Genomic DNA, 9630 nt, shown 5'->3' with positions numbered 1-9630 from the left:
TTCCCAGTGTCCTTGCTCTTCAGGCCAGCTTCTGTGTCTTCTCACCATCTACCTGTTCATTTAGTTTATGTGTTTGTTTTTATGCCAGGACCATGTTGTTTTTATTGTGATAGTTTTGTAATATAATTTAAAATCAGAAATTGTGGTGCCTCCAATTTTAATCTTTTTTCAATATTTATTTGGATATTATATGTCTTTTGTGGTTCCAAACACATTTTCAGATTTTTTTTCTATTTCTGTGCAAAATGTCATTGGAATTTTAATAGAAATTACATTGAATCTGCAGATTGCTTTGGATTAGTATGGACATTTTAACAACACTAATTTTTTTAATACACGAACATGGGATACTTTCCCACTTATTTTTTTGTCGTCTTCAACGTATTTTATTAATGTTTTGTAATTTTCATTTTAAAGATCTTTTACCTCCCTCATCGAATTTATTCACAAATGTTTTGTTCTTCTTAATGCTATTATATGTGAGATAGTTTTTGTAATATTTTTAAACAATTTATTGTCAGTATATAGAAGCATGAATGCTTTCATATGCTGATTATGTGTCCTTCAACTTTACTAAATTTGTTTATGGGTTCTACAAGCTCTTTGGTGGAATCTTTAGGGCTCTTTCTCTTTCTCTCTCTCTTTCTCTTGTTCTCTCTCTCACTCTTTCCTTCTTTATTTATTTTTTTTCAGGGTCTCACTCTGTTGCCAAGGCTGGAGTGTAGTGTCCGATCTTAGCTCACTGCAACCTCTGCCTCCCAGGCTCAAGCAATCCACCTGCCTCAGCTTCACAAGTAGCTGGGTCTAAAGGTATGTGCCACCATGCCCAGCTAATTTTTGTATTTTTTGTAGAGACAAGGTTTTGCCATGTTTCCCAGGCTGATCTAGAACTCCTGGGCTCAAGTGATCTGCCTGCCTCAGGCTCCCGAAGTGCTGGGATTACAGCCATGAGCCACTGGGTCTGGCCAGTCTTTAGGGTTTTCAATATACATCCATGTATCACTTACAGACGGGGTATGTTTTGAAAAATACATCATTAGGTAATTTCATTGTTTGAACAACATAAATTATACTTTCCCAAACTTAGATGTTACAGCTACTACGTACCTAGGCTATACGATACAGTTTATTATTCCTGGGTAGCAAACCTGTACAGCATGTTACTATACTGAATACTGCAGGTAATTGTAATGCAATAGTATTTGTGTATCCAAACACAGAAAAGATACAGTTAAATGCAGTATAAAAGATAAATAATGGTACATATGTATTGGGTAATTATCATGAATGGAGCTGGAAGTTACTCTAGGTGAGCAAGTGAGTGAATGGTGAGTGAATCTGAAGACCTAGGACATTATCATACACTACTGTAGATATTATAAATGCCGTACACTTAGACTGCAACAAATTTACTAAATAGTTACTTTTTGTTCAATAATCAACTAATCTTAGCTTACTGTAACTCTTTTATGTTATAGACTTTAATTTTTTAAAACATTTTCACTCCTTTGTAATAACACTTAGCTTAATACACAAATTGTATATACAAAATTTTTTATATCCTTATTCTACAAGCTTTTTCTATTATAACTTTTTTTTTCTTAACATTTTAAACTTATTGCTTAAAAACTAAGACACAAACTCACACATTAGCCTAGACCTACACAAGGTCAGGATCATCAATATCACTGTCTTCCACCTCCACATCTTGTCTCACTGGAAGGTTGTGAAGGTCAATAACATGCATGGACCTGTCTTCTACTGGAATGCCTCCTGAAAGCCCTACTTGAGGATGTTTTATGGTTAACTATTTTTTTAATAAGTGAATTAAGTACACTGTAAAATAATGATTAAAATGTGTAGTATAATAAATACAAAATGAGTGACATAGCCATTTATCATGTTTATCAAATATTAGATACTCTACACAATTATATGTGCTAGACTTATACCACTGGTAGCACAGTACGTTTGTTGATGCCAGCATCACCACAAACATGTGAGTAATGCATTGCGTGATGAAGGCTAAGATGTCTTAGGCAAAAGGAATTTTTCAGCTCCATTTTAATCTTACGGGACCATCATTGTACATGTGGTTTGTTATTGACCCAAATGTCTTTATGAGGCACATGGCTGTATAAAATCAGGTCATCCGCAAACAGATACAATTTAACTTCTTCCTTCCTGATTTGAAGGCATTGTATTTCTTTTTCTTGCCTTATTGCTTTTAAGCAGAAAGATTAAGAGTGGAAATATCTGAAAGTTGTGTGACCTTAGTAGTAATCAAGATTAAACAAATGAGAAAATGAAGGGGTGACATTCTATTGGCTCAGCAATATAACTTTCTGACTAGTATTTTCTATATGCTTAGGTCCTTATTTGTTTTGTTTGATTTTATATGCACATATATGTATTATATTTTTAAATTAGAGGTCCTCATCTTTCCCATTCCAACCTTACCATTCTCACTACCATTGTCAGAGGCTACATGTAAAATAAGTGAAACTACATCATTTTAACTGCTTTTTTCAAAGCCATCACAAATTCCAGTGGAATTCCCCTGTCAGGTCTTGGTTAGTAAATTATACATGCTGATCCCATGTTGAATATCACTGAAGAGTGGGAAAAATTCATCACTGCTTTGTCAAAAGTGGCTTATAGAAGCTGGAAATACTTTAGTTTTTCTTTGTGATTGAATCACTTGATCAAAGTCAATAGGCTGCAAACATCAATACATTTGCTCTAGTTTTGTTTTTTTGTTTTGTTTTGTTTTTTTAATCTTACCATGGGTTCTGTAGAACTGCAGTTTGGTCAATTTGTAAGATAATAATATTCCATTAGCTACAATCTCCAGGGAAACTGCAACAGCTTTTTAAAAATTTTGACTTTATTTTATTGAGGATTTTGGGGAGAGTAGCTACTTTTTTTAATACATTCCCCTAATTTTCCTTTTCAGAATTGTATAGCATTATGTTTAGTTTAATTAATTCTTACTTTAAATTTTAAAACACACAAAAAATTGTGTTTGGTAACAATTTATATGATCTTTACATTCACATAATATTTAAAACTTTATCAACCATATACCTATATTGTTTTCCTATGACATGGATTCATAAGCTACTTGGGTCAAATATCATCTGCTGAAATTAGATTATATGTAGCAAATGCATGCATGTGTGTGTGTGTGTGTGTGTGTGTGTGTGTGTGTGTGTATGTATATATACATATATATAGTATATTACTATTAGTTCTTGAGCCTCATCTCAAGGTCATATATTAACACGGCACAAAATGTGTTCTAGGAAATACCATTGTTACTGAATATGAATACAAGCTCACAGCTCTGAAACCCAGAAACTTCAGAAATTTTCTTAGAAAATTTGGCAAACAATTCCTTAGCATCTAAACTTAAAAGAGTGTGAGGCTATTTATAGTCTTTATTTATCATAGAGTGAAACTTTTTCTACAAAACTATAGAAATGTTGTGTTTGATTCACTGCTGGCATAATTGTGTAAGATATGTGCATTCCACCTCATTATCTTTCCGAAATCTGAAATATTTTGGTTTCCAAATCAAATTTGACAAAAAGGATTCACATAAGAGATTGTGGGCCACACACACATGCACACGCACACATGCAAGTGAGTATTCACATAAGAGATTGTGGACCACACACATGCACACACACATGCATGCACACACACACACACACACACACATATACACACACAAGTGAGTGCATTTTGTGAGACATAAGTTTAAAAAAATTCTAGGTGAAATAAAGTTAAAAAAATGTATCTTTTTTATTTCTTAGGTCTTTTACTTTGCTCATTTACTTTGACCCTCCTAGGAGTGATGCAATATGCAGTGTTTTCCGAATATTTGAATGACTAACCCCTTTACAAAGAAATTTCTTATATGCCCAGTCTTCACCAAACCTTCTTTAGAAAACCACATAAGAATAGAAAGACTAGTTGTCCTGAATTTGGAAAGTTGCACTATTATTTCATTTCCATCACTCACAAGAACTTTACATGCAAGGTCATCAATTACGTCCCTGTTGCCAAATTCAATAGCCATTCCTCAGTTCTCATCTTTCCTCTCGTAGCATTTGACATTATTGATCACCTCCTTCTTGAAACTTTAGTTGGCATACAGGACACCACAAAATCCTATTTTTGTGCTACCTCATTTGCTGCTACTTGTATATCCTTGAGCAGAACAGTAACCTCTTTTTAATGGCTAAACATTAAAGTGCCTCAGAATTCAAGTCTCAGATCTGCTCTTTCCTCTGTCTCTCTTTACCATCCATGCAATCTAATTCTCATCTATATTTTGAAATATATCATGAAATGCCTATCTATATCTGAAAACTCTCAGTAGTGAATATGTACCCTGAATGTCTCTACAAATAACCAATTCCCTTTACTTTGGTGGAGTTTCAATTGATATTACTTTTCTTTTGTGATTATGTAGAGATAACATTTTGTCATATATACAGATGTAGTCTTCATTCAAGGTAATTTTATTTCAACAATGGACTTTCCTCATGTAAACCATACCTTGATATGCATACCTCAGGGAAGATAGGACAAGCTAATTCATGGCTTTTAAGCTTGAAATTCTGAAGTTTTAAACAATAGAATTGAGATTATTCTTGAAGATGCCTGTGCATTATTTCCTGTCTGAAACTTTGGAATAAATATGGTGGTTATTATCTGCTTCCTCTCTTCCCAGATCTGTTATTTGCCTTTCTCTTCTCAGTTCTTTGCCCCAAGAGGCTGACCACTATAAAATGTATCATCAAAGATACCTGGATCTCCCACTTCCAGTTGGGTTCAGTCAACGGGAGTCACCATCAGGAGGCAGGAAATAGGGAAGTCAAGGTATTTATACCTTTTGCTTCCTTCCAGCGTCTGTGAAGTTCTGGAAGTGGCTGTCTCCCACGGTGATGATACCCTTTTTAGTTTTCTTCTTTATCACGGTTCAAGACCCTAACCAAGTGGAGCTAACCAAAGCTCCACTAACGCTATTTCTTTCCTCTATCATCCCTTCTTATCTGGGGTGGGGGAATAGCTTCCTGCTTTACTAGTCCTTAGGTGCTTCAGTACCTCTTGTGGAGACACTCATGGTAACCACTTCTACTCTGCTATTTCAGGATGCTGGTGAAAGGGAACTTTTCAAGACCGTGTATCAATCTGTTTCCTGGACAGAAACCAGCAGCACCCTCAGAAAATATAATATATTTTATTATATAAAACATTTTTATATAATAAAATATATATAAAATATAATAAAATATATCTATGCCAATATAATTGGCATAGATGTGGGCAAAGTTATGAGAAATATCAAGGTGAGTTGTACATTAAATATCTTCATAGAGATCTGATTGAATGCTTTGGATCTGAAATTATCATAGAGCCTGACATAGATATATCATAATATCTCATTCATTTCTTCATCATTTTGCTAGATTTATATGCATTCTGCCTGAGAATTTTACTGCATAGTTTTCAATTTTCATTATTATAAAAGAGGGAGAATGTAGATAACAATAAGTGCTCAATGAATAGTTGGTACTAAGTTTCAAAATTTTATTCTGACCCCAAAATAGATCCTCCTCCTATCAAAAATGTAAAATAACAGACATATTTATAGATGCATTTCACTGAGGCTCAATAGTTGTATATATATGAAGAAAGAAAACATGCCAAAGTTCAGCAGAAGGGAACAGACAGACATAGAGCACAAGCACAGAACCAGATTTTACATCACTATTTCATCTATTTTAATTCTACAACTAACAATATTCAGTGGATAAAAGGAGGGTGGAGAAGAATTGAAATTTTAGAAAGAAATGAAATACCATCTAGCAAAAGATTCTCAACTGTAAGTTTATCAAGTAAATAAGACCATGAAAACTTCATTTTCTACCTAATTAGGAAAGAAGAGGATACATATATATTTGTTTTAGATAGTAGAAACATTAATTTGGAATTATGGGAGAAAAAAATATCTGATTTGGCAACAGCAAGGGAATATTTCTAAGAACATGAGAGGACAAGAAACCAAGAGGGTACATATAGGTACAAATAGAAAGATATTTAGATAAATAGATAAATCTAGAAACAGGTAAAGATATGTTGAAGAAATCTGAGACAATGGAAAGTTATATTTTATAGTGGAAAACAAATTATTTAATGTAGAAAGAAAAAAATATTATTTGGTAATCATGATAAAAATTAATTCAGGTAAACAATAATTAATGAATGCTAAAACTAGTGGGTTGAAAGTCCACAGAGCAGTAAGATTTTTACAAAGTTTCAAAGAATTTTCCCGAAAAGAAAAATAAAAGCATTAACTTTATAATGGAGAATCTTGATAAATATCAACTTACCCAAGAAGTCAAACATAACATCACTAGAAATGAGACCAATAGACATTTTGTGCTTCCAGATGTGAATGCACCGAAGAGAGTACACATCCCTTTTGTAATCTGCCTGGTGGGAAAAAGGCTATCATGATCTAATGATGAGGAAACAAAACAAAAATCCTAGAGTGAGAGATATTCTACAAAATAATTGTGCCATATTTTCCAAAAATGTCAATGTCACAAAGCAAGTCATAAATTCTTTTTTGAAATGTCCCCAGTTTACTGCATAGGGTATAGTCTTAGATCAGAACTCAATGAATTTGTATTGTGAGTCTTCCCTTGGGTCTTGCCACAAATTCCACATGGTGTCTTTTGTCAGCTCTGGCATTTGTAGTAAATAACTTAAGATCTGCTAGATCATATGGACCAAGCAGAGCCACTTGTGTTGCAGCCTGTTCCTTTCTGCTCTGGGCTCCACTCAAAGTGAGACCATTTCATGTCACTCAATATGGCAGCTGGAACAGTATTGCCAAGGATTATACTTTGTGCAAGACCTAAAAGGTCTTCTTTGTAATTAGGCATTTTTGTTTGTGGATGAATATGTGAGATATAATAATATGCTCTTTACTTTGGAGGAGATAGGGTGCCACATCCCAGACCATTAGACCCTTAATTTTTTTTTTTTTTTGATGATACTTTAAGTTCTGGAGTACATGTGCAGAACATGCAGGTTTGTTACACAGGTATACATGTGCCATGGTGGTTTGCTGCATCCATCGCCCCGTCATCTACATTAGGTATTTCTCCTAATGCTATCCCTCCCCTGTCTCCCCATCCCCTGCTATCCCTCCCCTATCCCCATCCCCTGACAGGCCCCAGTGTATGATGTTCTCATTGTTGAGAACATCCTGTGTCCATGTGTTCTCATTGTTGAATGCTCACTTATGAATGAGAACATGCAGTGTTTGGTTTTCTGTTCTTGTGTCAGTTTGCTGAGAATGATGGCTCCTACCTTCATTCATGTTCCTGCAAAGGACATAAACTCATCCTTTTTTATGGCTGCATAGTATTTCATGGCATATATGTGCCACATTTTCTTTCTCCAGTCTATCATTTCTGGGCATTTGTGTTGGTTCCAAGTCTTTGCTATTGTGAACAGTGCTGCAACAAATATACGTGTGCATGTGTCTTTATAAAAGAATGATTTATAATCATTTGGGTATATACCCAAGAATGGGATTGCTGGTTCAAATGGTATTTCTACTTCTATGTTTACCAATGTCCTGGATCCCATTCTTCAGAATGCAAGCTTCTTACTAGGACTCTCAACATACTTGCTACTTTTCACTGATAGTGTTAGAGAGATATAGTCAACATGTTGGGAAATTCTGACATTTTTCAAAATGTCCAGACAGTTCAGGGGTATTCAGAATATATTACGTCAGAGGGCAAAAGAGCTAACATAAACCTGGGACAAGACTGTAAACATATATTGTTATCTTCCCTTAGTAAATGCAAACTGTTCATGGTCCTCTCTTCTAATAGAAACAAAGAAATGCATTGGGCAGACCAATGATGGCTTAGAATGTAGTTGTGGCTGTGTTTATCTATTCTAGCAGAAACACCATTTATGGTACAGTAGCTGCAATTAGGGCTTTTAAATGTCTGAGTGTGTAGTAGTCTACCAATCCTGAATGTGTTTGGATTCTGCAAGAACTATACTGATGAATTAAATGAAGATATGATAGAGATAAACCATCTGTTATTCTTTGGCTACTGCTTCTCTTAGAAGGTAAGATTATTTTTATTTACTATCTTGGTTGAGTGCTGGGGCAGTTTCAAAAGTTTCCACTTTGTCTTTTCCACTATGATAACTCTTAGCCCTACTGGCCAAGGCACCAGCATGGGATTCTGTCAACTACCAATGTTATCTATTTTAATTGTATATTTCATGCTATATACCCAATGGATTAACTGCTAGACAGACCTGAGCCAGGATTCTATTAATTAGCTGGTCATTACAAAGCAGGTTCACTGTGCACCAGCATCAATCCTAGGGGAGGACTCAAACGCCTTACCCACCGCACCTTAGGATGTGCCAATTTCTATCACTTGCATGAGTCCTGTGAGACAGAACACTAGCACAGTACAGGTTATATGGAGCAGGCTTATTACTTAGAGAGGGCAACAAGAAAAAACAAAAGCCTAGGATTCATGGTGAGCTGGTATCCTAAGGCTCAAGAAAGATGCACAGGGTGGAGGGAGTCTCATCTCTACGTGCCCTATTTGCACCACAGCTGAGGGATCCTGGAAAGCAGTGCACTCTGGATTTTATTCCTTGGGAGAAACATAAATAGCTGGACTAAAGTATTGTAGAAGATCCTGCTCTAGGAGGGACAGGAACAGGGCCTGTGCTGTTCTGGCCAATTCCTTCTTCTCTCAGGATGCTGCATTTTGAGCACCTTCTCCAGTTATTTTTGAGAACTACAAACAAGAAAAGGGGAAAAACTGAGTCAGGCCAAGGCTGCTAGGGAAATTGTCCTGCAGTCGTTACATGTTCTAAATCTACCAGGTGTTCATGTTGATGCTTTGAGTTGCTGGAAAGTCTAATTGGGAGAGCACTGGGAGAATCATTATTGTGTATACTCATTGATTTGAAGGGCTTTTCTTGGAGACCAGATCTGTTTCACTCCAAGAGTTAAGTGTCTAAAAACTGACTCAGTTCTGGAAACTGAATAAGTATGGTGTCTTATATTGGGTCACTTATTTCAGTATCCTAATAATCATGTTTGATTTCTTTCGATTGTATCAATTGAACAGAGCACTCCTCAGCTCCATCTATTTGACTCCTAGAGATGTCGTGTTCCAATAACCATCTCTATAACCTTCTCCATGTCAGACTTCCCTGGCTGACACTTTGTCTTTTCCACTCAATACAATAATTACAGCCATCTGACTTATAGTTACATACTGCCACCTGTCCATTGTTTTAAGTTTCTGCCATCTCCATTGCTATCATGAACCCAATTCTGTAATAGTATCTCTTCCCATCATCCCTGACCTACAGATGAGAGCAACCACTGAAATATTTAGTAATCTGGTGGCCCCTAACACTAGCATATTTCTTACCATTTTGCATAAGGTACACCCTGTGGGCCCTACTTTGAAGCATGCATATCTGATAGGTTTTCCAACACCACGTAGTATAGTAGTCCTCCCTTTTCTGTGAGAAATACACTCTGAAACATTA

Source organism: Cebus imitator, unplaced genomic scaffold, assembly GCF_001604975.1.
Source record: "Cebus imitator isolate Cc_AM_T3 unplaced genomic scaffold, Cebus_imitator-1.0 Scaffold161, whole genome shotgun sequence".
NCBI classification, from domain to species: Eukaryota; Metazoa; Chordata; class Mammalia; order Primates; family Cebidae; genus Cebus; species Cebus imitator.
This window is presented reverse-complemented; position numbering follows the sequence as displayed.